Here is a 26367-nt window from a genome sequence, read left to right as displayed (position 1 = left end):
GAATGCTGCAATCCTTATAACTAGATCATTTTTCTGAACGTGAATTCATGAGCTCATTAAAGCATTCCTTTTACTTCATTGACATGAGTCCCAAGGTGCTTGGTGAGAACAGAACTCACCCATGTAAAACAGAGGTGCCAAGAACAGAGGCACCGTCAGAGCTATGGGCCCTCAGAAGGAGCTGTCTGAACCAGGCCTCAAAGGGCCCGGAAGCATCTGGAAAGTAGCAAGGGAAGGGCACAGTGTCCATGAGTCTTTGTCAACCACCTTGCCTAAGTCTGTAGGAGTTTATGATATGATACGATACCATCCAATGAAAAAGTCACTTCCAGGATCCACTCAACTTTCTCCTTAGCTTAATTTGATTGAGCTATCTTTTTTAACTTTTTTTTCCAATTTATTTGAAAGGCAAAATTACAGAGAGAGGAGGAGAGACAGAGAGAGAGATTTTCTATCTGCTGGTTCACTCCCCAAATGGCCACAATGGCCAAGGCTGAGTCAAGCCAAAGCCAAGAGCCAGGAGCTTCTTCTGGGTCTCCCACGTGGGTGCAGCGGACCAAGCAATTTCCAAGACACAATGAAATTGCTTCCCAGGGAGCTGGAGCAGAAATGGAGCAGCCAGGACTCAAACCAGCGCCCATATGGGATGCCAGTGTTGCAGGCAAAGGCTTAACCTGCTACACTACAATGCCAGACCCTTGATTTAACTTTCTTTGAGAATAAATTGTCTATGAAATACTGTTCCTGGCTTTTGTTTTTGTGTTTGAATATGTTGAAGGAGAGTATACTGGAAATAGCCCTGGGCTAGCAATGGGGAGTCTTGGTCCCAGACTCCTCTTGCTCTTGTGTGACCTTGGAAAAGTCATTTTGCTTCCCCTTTTCTAAGGTGGAAAATTAAATGGTTAGAATAGTTGAGGTCCAGGCCGGCATTGTGGTGTAGCAGATAATCTGCCTTCTGCAATGCCAGCATCTGATATGGGTGTCTGCAATACCAGTTTGTGTCTGGCTGCTCCACTTCTGATCCAGCTCCCTGCTAATGTGCCTGGGAAAGCAGCAGAAGATGGCCCAGGTACTTGGGCCCCAGCACCCACATGGGAGACCCAGAAGAAGCTCTTGACTCCTGGCTCCTGGCTTTAGCCTGGCCCAGCTGTGGCCATTGTGGCCACTGGGGAAGTGAAACAGTGAATGGGAGATCTGTCTCTCTCTGTAACTCTGACTTTCAAATAAATAAGCAAATCTTTAAAAAAAAAATAGTTGAGGTCTCCAAGGTTGCTAATGTTCTGGAATTTTACATGTCAGTTACAGCATCGTTTGGGAAATATGACTTCCTGTCAAATTGGAGCCCTCAGAAGATTTGTCTTTTAGACTGAAATCTCCACTCTGTCCCTTAAAACTCATAGATTAACCTCTGGGTTTCCCACTGAAGACTCTCAGGAAGTCACATTAATCCAACGACTTGTGGTGTGGAGGTAAGATACAAGTAAAAGAAGGTGGTAACCCAACCCACATTTTACAGTTGGAGTTTTCATAAAACCACATTGCAGGTTTAATTTACAGTATCTGTGAAGTCGTCAACAGAGAGCTCCAAAGAGAGAGGGTACTGACCTTTAACTGAGCCCTGTACACATAGAAAACACAAGCAGCTGAGACAAATCAAAGTGCTCTGAGCCACAGGCAGCCACGGAGGCCCCCTGCCTCTGACTGTCCCCCCACCCTGTCTTGTGACTCCCTTAAGACTCACTGAGCTTCCTTGTTTACAAGCTTCCATAAAACCCCAGGCTCCTTCCTTCTTTGCCAGATGCCCCGTTAGTGCTTGCTCTCCCTGTTGCAACAGCCTGAATCAACTCATCTCCATAATTGCCTGGTATTTGTTGTCTTGGACCATAGGCAGCAGAGAGTGATGAGCGCTCCGATGACATGACACATGGCGCTGTGTCCATGTAGGTGGTCAGGAACGAGCTGACATTTCCTCTAAGACCTATGTAGTTAGGAGAAGCAAGCCACGGGCACAGGAAGACAGAGAGCCTTCTGGGAAAGGGTTGGGGTGAGCATACAAGCACCCTCATGTGGATCAAAATCTTGGTGTTTTGCAGAAGTCTGGAGCTTGGTGGGCTGGGGTGGGGAGAGGTAGCGAGGTAGGGCCAATGTAGCAGTGGTGGAGAGAGTTTGAGAGAGAGACAGAGTGAGGAGTGATCTCAAAGCCTGGTAGCTTGCAGTGAGAACACTCACTGGGGAGCCCTGGAGGTGTTTATGTAGAGGATGTGACTTGATTTGTCTTTTTAAAAGATAGGGTCAGCTGTTCCAGGCAAAGTGAGTTTTAGATGAGCCAGAGTGAACCAAGGACATGCATGGGCTCTTGTGAGTGTCTGGGTGCCAGGGCCTGAATGTGTCCCTAGGTTCCTATGCGGGAACTTGATCACCAAGGGGATGGAGCTAGGAGGATTAGGAGGGGAGGTGACTGGGCCATGAACATGGGGACCTTGTGAATGATGCCCTCTGAAGAGAGACCCAAAACAGAGCCCTAGGAGCCTTCCACCATCCAAGGACGTAGCTAGAAAGCACCATCCATGAGCCGGAAGATGCCAACTCTGCTGGTGCCTTGACCCTGCGCTTCCCAGCCTCCAGACTCTGAGAATTAAATTGCCACTACTTACAAAAATGACCCAACCTCAGGTACTTTCTCATAGCAATCCAGACAGATCAACACAAGCCCTTATTAACATCCCATTACCTACAAGACAAAGGCAAACCACTCTGGCCTGTTGGGTCAGTTCCTCCATCACTCGGGTCCTGCCTTGCTCTTCCTTCTCATTCTGCGTCAGCTGCACCCCACACTGAAGCCATCTCAGGCTCCTGGCAGGGACTCAAGCCATCAGCCTCACCTTGACTCCCCTGTTTGACAGTCCCTGGCCCCTTGCCCACCACCCACCTGGTGAGACCTGCTCCTCTTTCAAGCTGCAGCATCAGCATCACCCTGTGTCTGAAGCTCTCTCCCCCACTGCCCAGGGGTAGTTTACCCTCCCTGGCACTCCAGCTGCAGTCTGCACCATGCACACCATCGCACCTATTTATTCAAGTGTCCACCTGTCTCCCCCTCTAGACTGAGTGCCCCTGGAAGGCAGGGATAATGCCTTCTATTTGTATAAGGAAGCTTCAGAAAGTTTATGGACAAATGAAATTCTAAAAAAACAACAACAGGCATTTCTTAATGAACATTTTGAATCTCCTCCACCATATCTTTAGCCTACAGCTCAGTACATGCTATGTGATAGTAGTTAAAGAAATGTTAGTAGACAATGAATGAACAAGTTAATGAAAGTATGATTGCCACCAAGGATCTGATAAGAGACCATGCCTGCCTTCTCAAGGCCAAATCCAACAACCTGAAGTCAAAAGTGAGAACATCATAGAAGAAAATTTGGAAAGAAATAATATGAAAAAATGTTGTAGTTGAAAGAAGGCACAAAATTTCCAATTGGAGTGTCTTATCGCTTGTCCAGTGGAATAAAGGAAAGTCCACCCTGAAGTCCACCTTCAAGATTCCCAAGCCTACAACACCCAGAGATAAGGAGAAGCCGCTCGTTTCAACAGCGTGAGTGATTGCCTCCCTCTGGGAGCCCGCCTTTCTGCTCTGCAGACTTCCACTGAGCTGATATGGACTACGAGACACTGGTCCCATCTCCACGCGGACTGGCATCAGCCAGGCAGGGTGACTTATCTTCCTTTTGAGTAACAGTTCCCGGAGCAAGGATCCAAGCCATGGAGACAGGAGGAGGATGGGCCTGGATGGTCTGGGCAAGTCTTTTCTGGTTTTCCAGGAAAGGTGGGGAGTGACTCTCCTCCCTCTGGTCAGGAGTGAGGAAGCAAGTGCCTCCGTGTCAACGCGGCCACCTGCCTTTGTGGGAAAGCTGCATCGGCCCAACTCAAAAGGCAAACTTACGTTACATGTTCAATCCTGAGGACAGCTTGATATGTGTTTCTGTCATTTGAGGCTGGAAGCTCTAAGTGGATAAACCCACAACAGTAGAAGAATCAGACTGATTTGTTAGACCACTCATAGTGAGACAGGTCAGAGCAAGCAGGTATTTGGAAGGGATACATTTCTTCCATCAATGAGAAAAATAATCAAATTCCAGAAAAATAAAAATTGCACTAGAAGGGCATGGATTAAATAAAGAGACATGACATAATTTTTTTAAATATTTATTTATTTTAAAGAGAGAAAGAGAGAGACAGAGATCTTCCATCCACTGGTTCATTCTCCAGATGGCTGCAACAGCCAGGGCTGGGCTAGGTAAAAGCCAGGAGCCAGGAACTTCATCTGTGTCTCCCACATGAGCAGCTGGGGCCCAAGCACTTGGGCCACCTTCTGCCACTTTCCCAGGCCATTAGCAGGGAGCTGGATCAGAAACAGAACAGCTGGGACTCTAACTTGCACCTCTGTGGGATGCTGGCATCACAAATGATGGCTACCCATGACCAAGAAGGCCTTGCAGGTGTGAGGGTGTATGACCCGCAAGCTGGTTCACGTGGGCTATCAGAGTTTCCGAAGGCTTCTGTCTTGGGTCACCTGCTCTGGGGGAAGCTAGGGGCCAGGTAGTGAGGATGCTCCTGCACCCCTGTGAGTGTGTGCACAGTGAGGATGTGATGTGTGCTGCCCTCTACCAGCAACAGCTTTCATCCACATGGATAAACTTTCCATCCAGAAAATTCCTGCTGGATTCCAAGTCAGTGTGGCCCGGTGGCCACTTTCCCTCCCTTGGACAGTGGGACTGTGCCTGGTGGTGGTCCTACACCTGTCCCTCCTTGTTTGTTGGGGGTGAGGAGCGGATAAGTCACCCATTTAGTTCACAGACCTCCGGGCGGACAGCCCTAGCCCCTGCCCTCAAGGGCCACACCTGCACAGATACCTGTCTTCAGGGGCCAGATACTGAGTTGGAAGCAGCTCTATAAATAGATGACTTGGGTGGTATCTGAGGAAGGGCTGAGTGGGTTTTCCTGGGGGAGACAGGTGAGTCTTGGGGACCAGGTAGGAAGCTTCCTGAGGACCCCACTTCTGTGCTCCACAACCTTGGCTAGTCCTCTCTGCTGTTAGGTGGGGCTTCCCTGTGCAATCAGGAGCGATCATGGCAATGATGGTTTGTGACTCCCGAGCCTGGTCCATAAAACACGTTGAGGTGTCTGCACGGCTCTTTCTTGGGTCACTTGCTCTGGGAGGGGAGGGTGACATTGTTTCGAGAAAGAAAGAGAGGACACCCAAGAGGCGCCATGGAGAAGTCTCCATGGCCAGGAACAACGGCTGCCTGCCAGCAGCCAGCACCAACTCACCACCCATGTGAGTGAGTCATCTTGGAAGGAATCCTCAGACTACAGTCGAGGCTTCGTATGACGCCAGCCCCTCAAGGACACTCTCAGGAGGGACCCCGAGCCAGGACCACCCACATTCCTGACCCACAGAAGCTGAGTAAGAGAACGCATGCTGGTTGCTCTTGTGACTCACTAGATGTTAGGGTAATCGCTTGCACAGCAGTGGACAACACAAGAGATTTAAATACTTTAGTAAGAGCAAAGAAGCAACCGACACAGGGACAAAACATGGAATACTGAGGGCATGCTGGGGGCCAAGGATGTGTGTATCATCTATGACCATGGAGAAGCAACAGGAAATGCATAAAATTAATAAACTAACAAGTAGCCAAGGAAAGGTATTGTGTAGAGATTTAGAGATACAGTTATTGCTAAACCTCAGAAACATGATGCAAAGTAGCAGCTTTGGCAGACAGCATTATCTTCTCATTGTAAATTCTTTGTCCTACTTGATTTTTAATCTAAGTCAAACTCGTGTTACTTTGACCTTGAAAATATTGGAGAATGTAAATGAATGAAAAATCAAACTAAGTATATAAATGTGAATGCTGATAAAGTTATCTGTCATACATGCTCACACATAATTTATGAGCTGTTTTAAATGCTGGCTTTTGTTTAAATAGGAGAAAATTGAAAGGGATATGCCTCAGAAGCCTTCTGTTCAAATCTGCCAAAATTGGTTTTCACTACTCTTGGATGAAAGCTCAAAGTTGTACAATTTCTATACTATAGAAGTTCAAATATGAGAGAACTTCAAAAAGTTTCTAGAAATATGCAATTAAAAAATAAATTTGCTTTGGTGCAAAAATTTTTGAAATGCATGAAGCTATATCATAATACAGACTTTCTATGAACTTTTTGAAGATCTCTTATATTTTTAAGAAACATTATTTTAAATTAGCTAGAAGTCTGTCTTACTTATTATAATTTAAGTGAAAACCAATTTGACCAAAGCTTATCTATTAAAAGCAAATGTCTCTAAGCTCTGATCACACAGTAAAATCCAATTTTACATGGCGATCTTTTTTTTTTAAAAAGATGTATGTATCTATTTGAAAGGCAGAGAGAGAGAGACAGAGAGAGAGGTCTTCCATCTGCTGGCTCACTCCCCAAATGGCCACAACAGCCAGAGCTGAGGTGACCCAAAACCAGGGGCCATGAGCTTCTTCCAGGTCTCCCATGTGGGTGCAGGGGCCTAAGCATTTGGGCCATCTTCCACTGCTTTCCCAGGCCACAGCAGAGAGCTGGATCGGAAGTGGAGCAGCTGAGACTTGAACTGGTGCCCATATGGGATACACTGCAGTCAGTGGTTTTACCCACTGTGCCACAGCACCAACCCCATGGTGATCTTTTTAAAAAACATTTATCTTATTTATGTAAAAGGTAAAGTGACGGGCTAAGCGGGGAGGAGCAGCAGGGAGAGAGACCGTCCACCTGGTTCACTCCTCCAAAGGCCTCAGTGGCCAGGGCTGGCCCAGACTGAAGCCAGGAGCCACGTGGGTGCAGGGGCCCAGGCACTTGGGCTGTCTTCTGCTGCCTTCCAAGGCTCATTAGTGGTGAACTGGATTGGAAACAGAGCAGCTGGAATTCAGACCAGCACTCATATGTGATGCTGGCTTTGCAGGCAGCAACTTCACCCAGTGGGCCACAACGCTGGCCCCTACACAGTGTTCTTGAGAAATATTTAAGATAAAGCAATTCAGTAATGTTAAGAATAGAAAGGTTAGCAGATGCCCTCCAGGAAAATGAAGACAAAAAACAGGAGTGGGAAGCTTGACCCAGATCTTAGGACACCAAGTTATCTTCGGAGCCAAAACTGTCAAGTGAGACAAAGGAATCATTTAATAAGAAAACGCACCATCTAAAATAAAAACCCAGCAGTTGTTGATGCACCAAATAATACAGCACCAATATTTGTACACCAGAGGCTCCACACATGCTAAAAAACCAGTCAAAATTTAATGTTCACTTTAAAATATCTGCTAGCAAAATAGGAACAAGTAGTTACTTTCCTAACACCATATTTTGTGTGTTAGGTAAGCTCATTTGTTCCACTGTTCAAATTTTTGAGTTCTCAATACATTTAATTGGTGGTAGCTAATAATCTCTCTCTCTCTCTCTCTCTCTCTCTCACACACACACACACACACACACAGACATACACAGAGAGACATACTCATATCAACTTTAGAACCAACATTAAGGCCGGCGCCATGGCTCACTAGGCTAATCCTCCGCCTTGTGGCACCGGCACCCTGGGTTCTAGTCCCGGTCAGGGTGCCAGATTCTGTCCCCGTCGCCCTCTTCCAGGCCAGCTCTCTGCTGTGTCCAGGAAGTGCAGTGGAGGATGGCCCAAGTGCTTGGGCCCTGCACCCCATGGAAGACCAGGATAAGTACCTGGCTCCTGCCTTCGGATCAGCGCAGTGCGCCAGCCGCGGCGGCCATTGGAGGGTGAACCAACGGCAAAGGAAGACCTTTCTCTCTGTCTCTCTCTCACTGTCCACTCTGCCTGTAAAAAAAAAAAAAAAAAAAAAAAGAACCAACATCAGTGTCACGCATAAGAAAATTCTAGAAGCATGCCCATCAAAGTCTAAGGAAAATAAGGATTTTTTTTGATTGTCACTGTTATTTTAGACTGTCCTCATAGTTCCAGACAGTACAATTAGAAAGATTTTTTAAAACACTACATGAATATTAGAAAGGCAGAGGAAATAATGATTCCATGAAGGTAAGTTTTTTTTATCTGAAAATCCTAATAACAGAAACTTTATTGTGTGACGTAAGATTCAGTGTGGTGGCTGAAGTTAACCCACACCTTTATGTCTATAAACAAGTTGGAATTTAGAAAGGAAGGAAGCAGTCTATCTGCAACAGCAACAAAAGTGATCAGACAGGGGCTGGCGTCCTGGTGCCGTGGATGAAGCTGCTGTCTGCTGTACAGGCATCCCATGTCACCCAGTTTGAGTTCTGGCTGCTCTGCTATGATCCGAATCTGCTGGTACAGCTGGAAAGGAGAGGGAACATGGCCCAAGTGCTTGGATCCCTGCCATCCACATGGGAGACCCAGATGGGGTTCCTGGCTCCTGACTTTGGCCTGGCCCAGTCCTGGCCATAGTGGCCATTTAGGAAGTGAACCAGCAGATGCACACCACAGTGCCAGCCTCCATAAAATATTTTTTTTTTGACAGGCAGAGTGGACAGTGAGAGAGAGAGACAGAGAGAAAGGTCTTCCTTTGCCGTTGGTTCACCCTCCAATGGCCGCCGCGGCCGGCGCACCGCGCTGATCCGATGGCAGGAGCCAGGAGCCAGGTGCTTTTCCTGGTCTCCCATGGGGTGCAGGGCCCAAGCACCTGGGCCATCCTCCACTGCACTCCCTGGCCACAGCAGAGAGCTGGCCTGGAAGAGGGGCAACCGGGACAGAATCCGGCACCCCAACCGGGACTAGAACCCGGTGTGCCGGCACCGCTAGGCGGAGGATTAGCCTAGTGAGCCGCAGCGCCGGCCTTCCATAAAATATTTTTTATCCCTTAGTTCATTCATACATTTTACTTGACACCAATAAATACACCGATTAGAATGTTTTAACAAGAAAATCCCAAACGTGTTTCTAAAAATCACATGGAATATAAACAAGAATAAGAATACAGATTCCGAAAAAAAAAAAAAAAAAAAAAAAAAACCAGTGTACAGGACGAATTGTGTCAAACACTAAGAAACATTGTAAATCCACGGTAATGGTGACCGCATTGTCTGGTGCGTGAAGATACAGAACAATGGAACAAAAAATAGACCCAGTGCACCTGTGCACCCGTGCAAAAAGTTCATGGGGAAAACAGAATTAAAAGATAGAAATAAAAAGCAAAAACTTGATTTCTCAACACAAGCTCGGTCAAGTTCAAGACGCTTTTGTAAGCAGTAGCACCAGCCATTGAAGTGCATCCCTACAGAACTGGGTGTCGAGGATGTTAGCATACTGATGTCACCTGTCTTACATTATTAGCTGGAGGAAAATGGTGAGCTTTGGAGATATTTTTAAGATGCAGGAGCCCAGAGCAGGCAGCAATGTTGCCCTTGTTGGGTGAGGGGAACAGGAGTGTTGTCAGGGAGAAGGGTTCCTGAATGCTCTGCCTAAGCTTCGGCTGTCTTTCTCCCAGTGCCCTCCTGATAAGCCGTTCTAATTGTTCTTTTGTTCTGCAGAAAGCCAACAAACAAAATGCCTTCAGCATCTTCCAAAACTGTTGTGGTGACCTCTGCTCCTGACCAGTGGGCTCTGGCTGTGACTGGGCCACTCCCACTCTCCATAGCCATTGCTATGTGTGCTTTGTCTTCAGGATCACTCCGGAAACCCATGTTTCCCCTGTTACAAACCTTGGCAGAAATGTCTCCAGATCGCGGTCCCACGTGCTTATAAGTTCCATCGAGAGCTCTTCTCTCGTCTGAAGCTGCTCTGGGTACCTCATTTCTGGAGTAGAAAGGATGCTCCAATTTAATTTTATTTTTGGTCGGAATTGCGTGAGCTGAGCCAGTTGAGGTGTCTATGGTATGGGCTGTTATTTCTCCTGTTAACCATCAGTCCCCTTTAGGCACAGCACAAGTAAGATTCATTCTGTTCCTCACCAGTTGGTGTGGATGTCTTGCTGCTGGGGACTTTATCTACAAAATCATCGCATTCCTACTTAAAATGAATTATCCATTTGTAAGCTGCCGATTTCCCTGGGGCATGGTACTCGTAAACTTTCCGTAGAGCTCCAGTGACTTCCCCACTCTCCCGCTCCAGCTTCACCATCAGTTGATGTTTTTGCTCTTATTTCAATTTTAGTAGGACTCTTGTTTTAGCCTTCTCAATAATAACAAGTTAACAAGGTCATTTTCCTGCAAAAACGCTTTGAAATTCATGCATGATTTTCCCACAGCTTTTTATTTTCCATGAACTCTTTGAAGACCCTTGGTACTTGGGTACTGGGGTACTTGGTGCATCTGTATATAGATTTGATATGCCTGTATACATATATGATAAATTAGCACTTGAAAATATTAAAAAAGAATTAGATTGCTTAATAAGCAGTGTTTACATACTCCATAGTCATCGAGGGGAAAAAGGATTGCTGTTTCACATCAGTATAAAATAAATTCTACATGGTTTAAAAATGTAAACATAGAAAATGAAACTATAAACATGCTGAGAGGGGAAAAATGGAGATGTTTAAAAAAAGTTCTTGGCATTGGTAAGGCGTTTCAGAGGATAATACAGAAGCTATAAATACACACCCACATCAGTTTAAAATATTTCTATATCCCAAAAAAATGGAGCTAATTTTCCTAGTACGTAAAGAACACCTACAAATCATTACAGGAGAGTCTAGCAGAATTACTAGAAAAATGGGCAAAAGTATGGCCAGATTTTCCCAAGTGAAGAAACAGGGAATGAATAAAAAAAGTTTATAAAAGATATTCATCCTTGGACTCAGTCATCATAAAAGAAATACAAGCTAACGCTAGGAGAAGGTGATGTTTCCAAAAAAAAAAAAGGAAGTTTAATAAAAAATGGTATCAACGCGAGTGCTGGGGAACTGACGCCCATGCAGTGCGGGTGGGAGGACGTGCAGCTTTCTGTGGGGAGCAACTCGGACTAGACTGTTGCTGGAATTAAGACTTATTCTATGCATCTGCTCTCCCACAATATGGCGCTGAGAAGGGAGAAACAGCTTCTACACAGCTGCCTCTCGCCAACTTGAGTGATGACCTGCAGGAGCTGATCCTGCTCCTGATTGCAGGAGAGCAGCGTACTCAGCGTGTGGGTGGCAGAGTTGGGATTGGTGGAAGAGGACTATAAAGGAGGAGAGAGACAACATGCACCAGGAACATCTATCTGAAGGAACACCTGTGCAGCCCCCGAGAGAGCCGGCCGGCGGTGTGCCGCTCCCCCGCGGAAGTGGGGAAAGTGGCAGGGGGAACCGCCCTTCCACGGAGGTGGAAGGGTCGGTAGCCAACCCAGGAAGAACCAGCAGCAAACCCGGGAAGGGCTGAGCAGACAAAAGAACAGTGCAGGGTCCTGTGTCGTTCCTCCGCGAAGAGGGGGAGTGACAGCTTTCCTAGAGGGAAATTGGGCAGTCCAGGTCACCTCAGGGAATCCAGAATGGAGATCCACTTGGGCCATCGATGTTTCCAAATATTTCTCTTACACACATATTCTTACATGTGCAGAGTGATAAATGCTCACAGATATTAAATATGGCATTATTTCTAATAACAAAGCACTGAGAACATTTAATACACTACAGGGTTAAGTAAATTACGGTGCATCACTGTACTGCTACCCATTGTTGTTTCAAAGAAATAACTGTATCATAGGGAAGCGGGAAGACCTCCTAATATATGAAGTGAAATAGTTACAGAACAGTATGAGCTTATTACCACTTGAGTGTGGGAATTATAAATATATATATTACATGTTAATATACATTATATTAAACCATTTATATTTTATGGGCTGTTTTTTCTTCAGAATTTTGTTTTTTAAAAATTTATTTATTTAAAAATTCTCTTGAATTTTGTACAGTTTTGTACAGTTTTAGGAGGCCTGGTGCACTGTTTCGACACATGGATACAGCATAAGCTGGTCGAGCCAGGAACTGTCTTTCCACGTCCTTTCCTTTGTGTCTGGAGCCTACCTTCTCATCTCTTCTGTTCTTTCTGCAGAATACAGTGCTCTGTTGTGAGCCAGGCACCCCACTGTACTGTGGAACACAAGGACTTATTACTTCCGCCTGACTGTGTGCCCATTGTCCAACCTCATTTTACCCATCTCTACTCCCCCAACTTGTACTAATCACTGTCCTAAATTCATATTGATGTTCTAAAAAAAAAGTTTAACTTCCACATGTGAAAGAACATTGGCATTTGTCTTTCTGTGTCTGACTGATTTCACATCACACCATGACCTTCCCATCCATCCATTGTACTGCAGATGTCAGAATATTACTCTTTACGGCTAAGCAACATTGCATCCACCAGTGGACACCTGGACTGATTCCTGAGCCTGGCTACTATGAATAGTGCTGCAGTGATCACGGGAGAGTGCAGGTATCTCTGTCCTGTGCTGGTTTCATTTCTTTCAGACACACACCCAAAAGAGGCACAGCTGGGTCATACGGCAGATCTGTGTTTAGCATTTTGAAGAATCTTCATACTTCATTTCTCCATAATACATGCTTTACAAATTTGCAATCCCACCAACAGTGTATTCTCTATATTTACTTGGAGAACATATTTGATTTTTATGTTATATTTTATGTTTTTTTAGAATGACGAACAAAATTGTAGACATTTGCCATGTACAACATGACATTGTACCCCTATGCATTGTGGAATGATAAAGACTCGCTAATTTACAGGTGCAGCACCTCACATAGTCATGCCAGGGGTGAGAACGCTTTATGGCCATCCTGAGCCTTTTTCAAGAATACAAGGTATTATTAACTTTGTCACCATGTCCTTCAACTCCTCTTATCTAACTGAAACTTTGTAGCCATTGACCAACCCCTGTGTCCACCTCACATTCATTCGCCTCTGGTTCTGCTCTCTACTGGTGTGGCTGGCAGGTTTATGAGACAATGTCTGAGATCCATGGCTAGTCATTAAGGAAGTGCAAATTAAAACCACAGGGAGGTACCATATGACACTTGTTAGAATGGCTCATATATATATATATATATATATATGACGAAGGATAACCTATGTTGGTGAGGATGTAAAGGAAAGGAAATCTTTATATTCTGCTCATGGGAATGGAAATTGAGACAGCCATTGTGGAGAACATGTAAACACCACAAAAAAAATTAAACATAAGACCATATGGTCTAGCAATCCCAGTACAGAGTGTATAGCCAACATAAAAGAAATCGGTACATCCTAGGGATATCTGCGGTCTCATGTTGGTTACAGCATCATTCACAATAGTCAAGACCTGGAACCCACCTACCTGTCCATCAGCTCATGAATGGAGGAAGAAGGTGTGATACATACACGGCGGACTCATGCTCAGCCCTGAGAAAGAAGGAAATGCTGTCTCTTGTGACAACGTGGATGAACCTGCAGAACATTGTTCAGCAAAACAAACCAGGCACAGACCTGAATACCACCTAACTCCACTCACATGATGCTCAAGAAGTTGGCCTCAGAGAGCCGGAACACATACTGGAAGGCACTGGTCATTTCCGCTAGAATCTCAGAACCTGGTAGCAGTCACTGCTCTGGTTCGGGGACTTGGGTTGTTGAAGGACAAGAGTCAGAGTGAGATTTTTTTTTTCACCACCTCCCCTTTACAATGATAGCTTTCAAAGTCTATGTGTGTGCTTACAAGATTTGTTGAAAAGAAAAAAAAATCACAATTCAAATTGACCCAGTTGGAATCCATGTTCCGGAAGAAAGACATTGATGTCAGGTCAAGAGCCTGCCGAATGGGAATGGCTGCAGCTGGACGGCAGGCCACGGAGGAGAGCCGGGGGGACTTGGCATTCTCTCAGCCAGAAAGGGAGTTGTTTTCTATTACAGAGACCTGGACGACAAAATAATGACAACCAGCTGTGCTCCTCTGCAAAGCAAAGAGGGATTGGGACAGAAGGGACTTGGAGTTACAAAAAGTAGAATTGGTAAACCGCTCCAGGCTCTCGGCCCGAGCTGGCCAGCTCAGCCACTGGACCACGCGGGTCTCCAAGACCACAGCTCAGTGGTCTGTCTGCCCCCCGTCACTGTGTCTTCCTGATCAACCGCAGCAAACGATGGCTGCGTGGACAGAGCTGACCTGGGAGAGCTGCCGGGGGTTCCTGCGGGGCACCGGCGGGGGCGGGGCAGGGCAGGGGACTCCCAGGTCACAGCAGGGCAGCAGCACCTCTGAGCTGGCCGTGGTGGCAACCCAAGGGAAGGCACGCTGGAGGCAGCTTGGGAAGCTGCTCTGGGGACCCTGTAGCCGTGTTAGAGAGGTGGATCCCGGGCCCCCTGGATGAACAGAAAAAGCTGAGGGAGCACATCCAACAGGAAGGACAATGAGGGATGGGGGAGCTGGCTGGGAACTAACACAGAGGCAGGGGGCCAGTGCTGTGGCATAGATGGTAAAGCTGCCGCCTGCAGTACCAGCATCCCATATGGGTGCCGGTTCGAGTCCTGGCTGCTCCACTTCTGATCCAGCTCTCTGCTGTGGCCTGGGAAAGCAGTAGAAGATGGCCCAAGGCCTTGGACCCCTGCACCTGCGTGGGAGACCCAGAGGAAGCTCCTGGCTCCTGGCTTCGGATCAGCACAGCTCCAGTCGTTGCAGCCAACTGGGGAGTGAACCAGTGGATGGAGGACCATCCATTGTCTCTACCTCCCTATGTAACTGAATTTCAAAATAAATAAAATAAATCGACGTTTTCCCCCCATCAAAATACTGCAAAGGCAAAGGCTTCCGCTTACCAACCAATTCCTGGGAAGGCAGCTTCTTTGCTTCTCCCTTGCTTTTCTCATAGCTTCCTAGCACAGAGGCCACCTGCGTGCTTTCTTCCGTGCTTGGTGCTCCAGACAAGGTTCCCAGGAGGTGGGACTGTGCTGCGGCCACCTTGGGGGTGGTGAGGACGAGACGAGTCCCTTCAGCTGGTGCTGCGGGCCACAGTAAATGTCCACATGCTGAGACTGAAGAGGGAGAGGCACCTCAACGAAGATAAACAGAGCTCAGTCGCTGGGGCACAGCCATTTCTCGAGGTAATATATGTTACACTCACCACCGGGTTGTGAGGAGCAAAATCAAAGTTTTTGCAATAAGGAGACTGGGAAAGGAAAGCCAAGGCCAGCTCTTATGGTGGAAACAGGGGAGTGGATTAAACAGAAAGACTGCATGGCCAGCGCCGTGGCTCACTCGGTTAATCCTCCACCTGCGGCGCCGGCATCCCATATGGGTGCTGGGTTCTGTCCCGGTTACTCCTCTTCCAGTCTAGCTCTCTGCTATGGCCCGGGAGTACAGTGGAGGATGGCCCAAGTGCTTGGGCCCTGCACCCCATGGAGACCAAGACAAGTACCTGGCTCCTGGCTTCAGATCGGCGCAGCCCGCTGGCCGTAGCGGTCATTTGGGGGGGGGGGGTGTAACCAATGGAAGGAGGACCTTTCTCTGTCTCTCTCTCTCACTAACTCTGCCTGTCAAAAAGAAAGAGAAAGAAAGAAAGAAAGAAAGAAAGAAAGAAAGAAAGAAAGAAAGAAAGAAAGAAAGAAAGAAAGAAAGAAAGAAAGAAAGAAAGACTGCATGATGAGTCAAAGGAGCCAAAATTCAGCCCCGCTTTCTCGCAGCCACAGTGAGGCAGCTGACGTGCACACGTCCCCAGGGAGCCCACTCGCTGGCTTGGACTGCGAGTGTGGCCAGCAGCAGTGCCTTTACTAGGAACTGGGTTTGATTTGAAGGGAGAAAGAGCAGAGGTTTCCCAGAGACCATCAGGGCTGTCTCTAGTATTCTGGTGTTCTTATCTCCCAGCCCCAGATTGCAATCAGAGAAGACTACTTGGCCTTTGACCAGAGCCCCGTCCAGCATGTGAGTAAGAGGAAGGCTGGCCCACAGTGACACTGTGAAGCATTTCGGTGTTGATTTATGTTGTTGTTTGTACTTCTTAACTCAAATTCGATGTCCTTCTTCCTTGGATAGTCTTTTTTTAAAAACTATTACTCCTCTTTTTTTTTTTTTTTTTTTTCAAAGCAGAGTTCTAAGGACAATGCCTTGGCCATCTGGTGTAGAACCCATGTCCCAGCAGAATGGGAAAACTGTATCACATTAGATTTTGCTATAACAAAATACCTAAGAGAAGCTACTTATGGAGGAAGGAGACACCACTGTCTCAGTTGGCTCCTGGGGCTGGCAACACGTGGAGGAAGAATCCCTCGGATAGCCAGGAAGCAGAGTGAGTGGCTGGGCCTGACTCAGGCTTACTTAGAAAACCTCTCATGGGAACTCCCTTCCCAGGGCCAGCCCCCAAAGACCTGAAGCCCTCCCATGGGGCCCACCTCCCAGACACAGGAACTGGCCCAAGTTTCCACCCTCTCATACTATCAACACAAGACTCAGGTTTAAGCCTTAAATGATTGTGTAAGGTTGGGGGCCAACTCATAGCCTACATTGTGGAACTCCCCCACCATAAGTAATGATGTTCAACATGGGTAAAGTGAATGACATAGGGATTCTGAAGGTAAAAACAAGGAGGAAATGGAATTTTGGAGTCAGGAGACACGGGCCCCAGTCTTAGGCCCTTTGTGTTGAGGTCTAGCCATGGACCTATGGGAAAACCATTCCTCCTGCCTGTGACTTAGATGTAAGATTGGTACACATAGACTAACTGCCCAAAGGCAGGACTGCATCTCTACAGCATCGTTATGATTTAATTTAGAAAAGAGCTGACAGTGAGAGAAGACCACACAGCAAAGGAAAGCTGAGTGGGCTGGAGGAACAATGCTTGCAAAATACTCCTCATTATTTATACAGCAAGTGGCCACCCCCCAAGACCATTTTAGGACCAGGGATCTCCTGCTTGTGGAAATCCCCATCCCAAGTCATGAAAATTTCATGGTGCCCCCTTAGTCCACATTAAATATTGGATTTTAATTCAATATTAAAAGTAATCTCATATTTTTACTTTAGCTTATTTTTAAGGTTTTATGTATTGACTTGTAGTTATTTCAAAGGCAGAGCAACAGAAAGAGAGAGAGAGAGGGAATCTTCTATCCACTGGTTCACTTCCAAAATGGCTGCAACTAACAGGGCTGGGCCAGGCCAAAGCCGGGAGCCTGGGACTCCATCCGGGTCCCCTATTTGGGTGCCAGAGTTCCAAGTACTTGGGCCATTTTACACCGCTTTAACATTGAGTACATTAGCAGGGAGCTGGATGGGAAGCAGAGCAGCGGGACTCAAACCAGTACTCATGGGGCTGGCGCTCCAAGTACCTGCTGTATGATAAATTACCCCGAAACTTAGGAGCTTAAAATGACTTGCCATTTTTAATTTTTTTTTATTTACTGGAAAAGCAGAAAGATGGAGGAAGAGAGAGACAGAGACAGACAGATAGCGATCTTCTATCTGCTGGTTCATTTCCCACATGCCGTGACAGCCAGGGCAGGGCCAAGCCTGAGTCAGAAGCCGGGAACTCAGTCCTGGTCTCCCGCATGGGCTGCAGGAACCCAACTGCTCAAGCTCCCGCCTGCTGCCTCCCACAGTGCACATCAGCAGGAAGCCGGAATTAGAAGTGGAGCTGGGACTTGCACCCAGGTGAAGCAATGTGGGCCTGATTCTCTCTGATATGCAAAGTGAGCATCTTAGCTGCCATGCCCAACACCCACCCCGACTCATCATTTTTATTTTCACATTTTATTAGGCTGGGAATCCAAACACAGCTTGGGTCGGAAAGTGCATGCCCAGGGCTCCAGCTGGAATAGTGTGAATGGCTGTGGCTGACCAGGCACCTCTGTGCACAGCAGCGACTGATGGGGGCTGTGTGGGCTTCTCCGTGGCAGGATGAGCTCAAGGTGGGCACAGTGCTTCCCTAGCAGGACATCCCAAGAGACCCGGCTGCGTCTCGGCTTGGTTGCATCGATATCCAGTGGAATCCATTGGGAGCCATAGAAGCAGCAGGAATCTGAGAGGAGGAACTGCACAGCACACAGGCTCATTGAGGAGGCGCCTTTGCAGACTGACTGCCATCCCAGGCACTGTCGCCCACTGAAGACCCTGAGAACAATGACCCCAGAGAGCCTGGGATAGTAAAACTTGGAATCCCAAAAAGGCTTGCAGGTATATACATGTGGAGCTAATAAAATAAACCAAATACTCAGCACTCATTTGTGGCTATAAATTCATTAGTAATCCATTAATTTGGTATTCAATGTGTTATGCTTAACAGAATTTGGTGTAGTGGTATGTATCTGACAGATCAGTTTTGCTATTCCAAATTAGGATGTTTATCTAAATCATTTATTTTGAGGTTTGAAATATTGATTGACAGAGATAAGAGAACAAGTTTGTTTTTTCTAAAGAGTTATTTATTTATTTTTATTTGAAAGATAAAGCTGGCCTGCGCTGCGGCTCACTAGGCTAATCCTACACCTGCGACACTGGTACTCCGGGTTCTAGTCCCGGTTGGGGCGCCGGTTCTGTCCCGGTTGCTCCTCTTCCAGTCCAGCTCTCTGCTGTGGCCTGGGAGGGCAGTGGAGGATGGCCCAAGTGCTTGGGCCTCTGCACCTGCATGGGAGATCGGGAAGAAGCACCTGGCTCCTGGCTTCAGATTGGCATAGCTCTGGCTGCAGCGGCCATTTGGGGGGTGAACCAATGGAAGGAAGACCTTTCTCTCTCTCTCTCTCTCACTGTCTGTCAAATTAAAAAAAAAAAAAGACATGGGTACAAGTGTTGTGGTGCAGCAGGTTAAGCTGTTGGTTGTGATGCCAACATGCCATATTGGAGCACCTGTTCAAGTCTCGAATAATCCACTTTGGATTCAGCTCCCTGCCAATGTGCCTAGGAAGGTGAGAGGATGGTGGTCTAGATACTTAGATCCCTGCAACCCACCTAGAATACCAGGATGGAGTTCTGGGCTCCTGGCTTTGGTCTGGCCCAGCCCCCACCATGGTGGCCATTTGGAGAGTGAACCAGTGGCTTGAAGATCTCTCTCTCTCTCTCTCTCTCTCTCTCTTCCTTCAGCCTTTTATATAAATAAATAAATCTTAGGAATAAAATTAAGACACAAAGGCTTATGACTAGGCCAGGGTCAGGGTCACCATCACTACTCCCACCACCATGTCTCGTGGCCTGGGAGGTCTTTAGGGGCAGTAGCACGCACGGGGTTGTCTTTGATGACAACACCTCCATGTGGAGTCCTGTTAGGGACCCGAGGCTCTTCTTGAGGAGGGATTACTCTGCAGAAATACGTCCATGGTGTTTTGCATGGTTTGTTTCCTTTTTTTCACAAGGACTTTGCTTTATGCCGACAATGTACCCTGAACCTTCCTCTTTCTGTCCCATGTTAGAGTCTGTGTCTTCAAACTTTTTAAGGAGCTGGTTGAGGTCTGCAAAAGCTTCTGCTACCCCCCCGCACTGTGAATTTTCTTGGTTCTTTTTTTTCTTTTGCGATTTCCCTTTCTCTTGCGTCTTCTTCAGCTGTGCTCCTGTTCCAATTCCAACAAGTGCTCAACAACCAGGTCCTCAGACATCTCCTCTGGCAGCTCCCCGCCGTCACCCTCATCTATATGTGGCCCACCTTGGCCACAGCCTTGTCCACTTTTGCAACCGCCCCATCCTTGGCAAATGCTTTGAAGTCATGGAGGAATCTCTTCCGTGCCATCCGTACCCCTTTTGGTGACGTCACCCCAAGCCCAGCCAAGGTTCGTGCTGCAATCCTGGATAACACCATCCTTCCAGAACTGCACCAGTGTCTTCTCATTGTCTTCCTCTGTGGCACCAACAGCCTGGACAAAGGTCCTCCTTAGTTAGAGCATCTTTGACATCGGGATGAAGTCCCCATAAAGGGAGGCCATGCAGGAGCATTATCACCAATCAGCACAGTCCTGAAAGGGATGTCCTACAAACAGAACTCCCCCATTTCACTGGCAGGAGGAGATCTTGGGGCATTCACTCCTTGAATGCCTGCAACAGCCAGGATTGGGCTGGGTTGAGCATGGAAGCTGGAAACTCAATCCAGGTCTCTCATGTGGCTGGCAGGGACCCAACTTCTTGAGGAATATCCCTGTTCTAGGATTTGGCATCTGAATTGGTTACCTGTTGAGAACAACAAATAACTCCAAGTCTTGATGACTTAAAACAACAGCAAGCACTCATTTGATCCTGTGGTCTTCTGGGCTAGGAGCTCAGGCAGGGTACGGAAGAGACAGCTTGTCTCTGTCCATCAGTGCCTTAGCTGGAAGATTTAAAACCTGGGAACTGGCTGGCGCCGTGGCTCACTAGGCTAATCCTCCACCTGCAGCACTGGCACTCCGGGTTCTAGTCCCGGTTGGGGCACTGTTTCTGTCCCAGTTGCTCCTCTTCCAGGCCAGCTCTCCGCTGTAGCCCAGAGTGCAGTGGAGGATGGCCCAAGTGCTTGGGCCCTGCACCTGCATGGAGACCAGGAGAAGCACCTGGCTCCTGGCTTCGGATAGGTGCAGCATGCCGGCCATAGCAGCTATTTGTGGAGTGAACCAATGGAAGGAAGACCTTTCTCTCTGTCTCTCTCTCTCACTATATAACTCTGCCTGGAAACAAACAAACAAACCTGGAACTGGAGTCACCCAAGCTTTTTCTCCTTTGCCTGGACCTATCTGGGGCTGTTAGCTGGACACCTCCATGTGCCCTGGATTCACTCACAGCAAGAGAGCTGGGTCCCTAGGCAAGTGTCCGTAGAGAGAGAGCTGGGAGAAAGGTGGATTTCCTTTTGTAATCTAGCCTCAAAAGTCACACTGTGCCAATGTTCTGTATTTTAATTGATTGTGATAGTTAACAAGCTCTTGTCCAGGTTCAAGATGTGGGGGTGGCCGGTGCTGCGGCTCACTAGGCTAATCCTCCGCCTTGCGGCGCCGGCACACCGGGTTCTAGTCCCGGTTGGGGCGCCGGATTCTGTCCCGGTTGCCCCTCTTCCAGGCCAGCTCTCTGCTGTGGCCAGGGAGTGCAGTGGAGGATGGCCCAAGTCCTTGGGCCCTGCACCCCATGGGAGACCAGGAGAAGCACCTGGCTCCTGCCATCGGAGCAGCGCGGTGCGCCGGCCGCAGCGCGCCGGCCACGGCGGCCACTTGGGGGTGAACCAACGGTAAAGGAAGACCTTTCTCTCTGTCTCTCTCTCTCACTGTCCACTCTGCCTGTCCAAAAAAAAAAAAAAAAAAAAAAAAAAAAGATGTGGGGGAATAGATAGACCTCATTTCCTGATGGAGGACACCCATCATCCTGTTAAAGGATGAGCATATTGGGTGGATCAGTAGCAGGACGATCCTCTTGGGAAAATCCATTTTATCACTGTCATCAGAAGGCATAATTGTTGTAAACACTTAAAAAGAATTTGGATTTCATTAAATATGCAAAATACACTAACTGTAAATGATTTGAAGATTACTTCAAACTCTAAAGAATAAAATAAGCAGGGCCAGCACTGTGGGCATATCGGGTAAGGCCGCTGCCTGCAGTTCTGGCATCCTGTATGGGCACCGGTTCTAGTCCCGGCTGCTCCACTTCTGATCCTGGGAAAGCAGCAGAAGATGACCCAAGTGCTTAGGCCCCCGTACCCACGTGGGAGACCCAAAAGAAGCACCTGGATCCTGGCTTTGGCCTGGCCCAGCCCTGGTGGTTGCAGCCATTTTGGGGACTAAAACAGTGGATGGAAGATTCTGTGTGTGTGTTTTGTGTGTGTGTCCCTCTGTCTCTCCCACTCTCTCTGTAACTCTTTCCAATAAATAAATAAATCTTTAAGTAAAAAAAAAAAGTCCTCCCATGCTTGCCTGACCTTGACACAGCCACTGTGCACATTTCTGAGTGCTTCATGTGGTATTTATGAAAACGCATTTGTGGTCTAAAATGGAACGTGTTCATGAAGAAATGTTCAGGTCGCTGATTTGGGCCTCAGGCCATTTGGAGCAGAATTGTGCAGACTACAAAAATGAGCTTGTTAGACGTAAAAGCAAAACGCAAACCACTACGAAGGAATCTGTGCCATGACCGATCCCGGGCCTGCCCCGCATCCATTCCTCGTGCTAAAGTCAAGCTCATCCTGCCACTCCACGTATGTGAGGCGTCAGGAAGGGGAAAACTCACGTGCTTCCCATTTTGTCTTGTAGATTTTTTTTTCCCCTTTCAAAGTTGCAAAAATAGTACAGACAGTTTCCAAAGAACCTTCTCACCCAATTTTACCTGATGTTAACATCTTCTATAATTAATTATAATACTGTTTAAAAAGTCAGAAAATCAACATCAGGGCCGGTGCTGTGGTATAGCGGGGTTAAGCCATTGCCTGCAACCCCAGCATCCCATAAGGGTGCCAGTTCACATCCCAGCTGTTTCACTTCCTATCAAGCTTCCTGCTAATGCGCCTGGGAAAGCAGTGAAAAATGGCTCAAGTCCTTGGGCCCCTGCACCCACATGGGAGACCTGGATGAAGCTCCTGGCTTCGGTCTGACCCAGTGTTGGTCATTGCAGCCATCTGGGGAGTGAACTGAGGATGGAAATTCTCCCTCTCCCTCTCCCTCTCCCTCTCCCTCTCCATCTCTGTATCTCTGCCTTTCAAATGAAGCAAACACATTTTTAACAAAGGAAGAAAATCAGCTTTGATACAATACTCCTTACTAACCCACAGACTCCATATGTCACCAGTTTTCCCATCGTCCTCCCTTTCTGACCTGTGGGGCCAACCCGGGACTTCCCATCCGATCACATGGCTAGGTCTCCTAAAGTCTCCTCCGTGAGTGTTCTTCGTCTTTCCTGGTTTGACAGCTGAAGAGCACTGGTCAGTTACTTCACACCACACTCCTTCAGTGTGGATTGTGGGGTGTGGCTTCCCCTGATCTGAAGGAACTGATGTGTAATTGTCCAGATCACCACAGGAGCAGGAGATGCCATGACACCTCAGTTCACCTGGAGTCACGGAATGTCGGAGACGACAGCCTCAATCCTTGCTGTGTGAGCCTTGGCGCTGTGCTTTCTTTTGTGATTAATTACCATCAGGTGATTGAAGGCGTGAGTCCACGCCCACATCCCGTTTCCATCCACTAAGTTTAGCATCCATTGATGACTCTTGTCTGCACTTAATGGGGATTCAGAAGAGCTCCACTTCGGAATGTGTGACCCACGCTGAGTAAGGCAAGTCTATGACCCAGTGCTTCCTGCAGAGTTGACTTGCAGTTGATAGAGTATCTTTGGGAGGCCCTGAGAAATGTTTGCTGTATTGGACCAGCATCTCTGGTGCCCTGTCCAGGGTTGTGACCTACCGGGGCCACGCTCCTCCCACGAGACCTGGAAGCTGCGTGGGTGTGGCTCCATTATTTGTTAACTGCTCATTTTTTGCACCCTATGGGAGGTAGCTACCCTGTTCTTCTCATCCTGGACAAGACTCTTGGCCCCTGTAACCCAGAAGCACCATCACGACCAGATCTACACACACGTCTTCCAGTGGCTCATGTTTGGAATGCGGCTCTTCTTCGTCTGCATGCGTGGGTGTTTCTGAATAAGACGACGTTTCTCCATCCTCACCACCACCGCTGCTGGCTTCTCCTGAAGAGCGAGTGCCGTGCTGAGACGGGATCCTGCTCATTCGGTTGTCTCCTGCACCTGCTTTCTCTCTTTGACCTTTGCTTTGCCTCGCGGAGAGAATCCCCAAGTCTCCCGCCTGTGTCAATCCTTCCATCTCCTGGAGTGCTGCTGGGCTCTTTTTCTTTTCAAAGAGTATACGAAGCACCCTGCCTGGCTCCCGGTGTCCTTGGGGGCTAATCCTTACTGTAGGAGCCTCCCTTTTCATGCCATCTCCTTGTCTTTTTATCTGCATGTTTTCTGGGCCCATTACTTGTTCCACCCACTTCATCACAGTTGACTGCCCCCCCCCACATATTACCAAGGTTGTTCGTGGTTTCCTCTATTAGCAGCCCCTGTAAGAGATCCTGTAAGAAGTACGTTGGAAAGGTGAAGGGTGTTTAAATCACATGGCCTACAACTGACTTACCCCTAACGCTGAGGGTGAATGGTTCTGCCGACTAGAGGACAGAGCCCAGACTCTCCCTCAGCTGCAATCAGTCGGGGCTCCTTCCTTGCCTGCCAGCCTACGCGGATTCTTGCAAGCTCTGTGGGAGTAGGAAGAGGGGTCCCGAGGCACAGGGAGAGAGGAGGAGAAGAGAAGACTGACCCCAAGCTGGCTGCCCAGTTCTCTGACAGGGAGACTCTGTGTGCTTCTGACTTGGGCCAAGAACAGCCAAGGAGTGGAGTCACAAGGCGACCTGGTTTTCTTGCTTGTGGCATGGGCGCTCTCAACTCTCAGTTTACAGGTAGCCGGATGATGGTCCGAACCACCTTACCACTTAGGGAAAGGCCTCCCAGAAGGTGGTATTCATTGGTCTATCAGACTTGATTTATCCAAGACTTAATTTTTGTGCTTCCTCCCAGATCTTTAGGAAACTGTTCAGTTGGGAAAGCAGAGGGAGACGGAGGGACGGCTGGCCGGATGCCGTCTGCCGAGCAAAGCCAGCAGCTGATGCCTGCCAGGAGAGCAAATGCAGAGAGACTGAGCACTGCCCAGCACTCAAAAAGCCCTTACTCCCACCCTGCCCCCAGCAGGGCTGAGGAGGGGGTGGAGAGCACTTCGGTGGGGGGGGGGGTGCATTTCTTTCTCCAGCCTGCTTATTTGCGGGCGCGTGTTCCAGGGAAGACGGCACAAGCCGAGGGGAGCCGCAGCCCACAGCACACTGATTCTACCACAAAGGTCTCGCTTCCAGAAGGGCTCTGCTGAATCCTTGCCATTAGCACAAACAACGCGGGCACTTCTTCCACCCACACAGGCCTCTCTGCTACGGGAAGATGCCACCAGGCAGGGCAGGCCATTCTGGACCCTCAGATGAGATACAGGTGCTTCTCGGGAATGTGCGTGTTTCAGAGTGACAGGACAGGGGAAGGGATAGCTACATTGCAGGACCGACAACAATTCCCGCTCACCCAGACCTAGCTAACTAACTCCCTGCCTCGTTATCCTGCAGTGAGACCAGGGACCCTGTCTGTCTTAGCTCTGCCAACTTACTCTGGTATCCAGATATATCATTATTCCATTTGCTTTATTTATTTATTCGGTTGAGAGACAGAAAGACAGTGAAAGAAGACAATGAGAGGACAAGGGAGAAAGAACTACCATCTATTGGTTCACTCCCTAAAGGCCAGCAACAGCTGGGGGTTGGAATTCGGTGCAGGTCTCCCACAGGTGGAGGAGGGGCATCACCATTGCCTCCCAGGGTGCACATTAGCAGGAAGCTGGCGTCAGTAAGCGGAGCTGGGTATTGAACCCAGGCACTCTGAAACAGGATGTGGCTTCTGGACAGCCAGGCCAAACACCTGCCCCTGGAGGTTTTAGAAGATAAATAACACTTCAGCACGTTTTCATATATGGCCTGGCCGGTTGTGTTGATCCATTGGCCGTGCTATGACAAAATGCCCAAGGCTGGGGATTTTATAAGTAAAGAGGCTTTGGCCGGCGCCGCGGCTCACTAGGCTAATCCTCCACCTTGCGGCGCCAGCACACCGGGTTCTAGTCCCGGTCGGGGCACCGGATTCTGTCCCGGTTGCCCCCTTCCTGGCCAGCTCTCTGCTATGGCCTGGGAGAGCAGTGGAGGATGGCCCAAGTCCTTGGGCCCTTCACCCCATGGGAGACCAGGATAAGTACCTGGCTCCTGCCATCGGATAGGCGCGGTGCGCCGGCCGCGGCGGCCATTGGAGGGTGAACCAACGGTAAAGGAAGACCTTTCTCTCTGTCTCTCTCTCTCACTGTCCACTCTGCCTGTCACAAAAAAAATCTAGAGGAAAATGCAATAGACAAAGTTAATGACCTCAGAGTATGAATGATATAGAGAACCGAAGCCAGAAAGATATTATAACAAAGTAGAAAGACAAGCTACAGGTTTGGGAAGCAATACACAGATTTTGGAAGCAATGCACAGATCTGATGGTGAATTAGTAACTAACTAAGAAATTTCAAATTCGTAAGAAGATAACCGATTGACAAAGAGAACATGTTGATGACTAATAACCACACAGGAAGATGTGAAACTCCATTGGCGGTCAGGGAAACACGAATGAAAGCCACAGGGAAACACCATTTCACACCTAACCTCCTGGCAGAGATGAAGAAGGCTGATGTTGCCAGCCATGAGGAGAATGTGTGAATGGAAGCTCTGGTGCGCCACAGGTTAGGATTAAACCAGAACAAGAAGACTGCTGCGAAATCTGGCAGCAGTGTCTAGCAGGGTGCAATATGTCCATTCCCCGTTTACACCTCT

The sequence above is a fragment of the Oryctolagus cuniculus genome, chromosome 8, assembly GCF_051225735.1.
Source record: "Oryctolagus cuniculus isolate XC-2025 breed Fujian yellow rabbit chromosome 8, ASM5122573v1, whole genome shotgun sequence".
Classification (NCBI taxonomy): Eukaryota; Metazoa; Chordata; class Mammalia; order Lagomorpha; family Leporidae; genus Oryctolagus; species Oryctolagus cuniculus.
The sequence above is the reverse complement of the archived record's forward strand: the minus strand, read 5'-3'. Positions refer to the sequence as shown.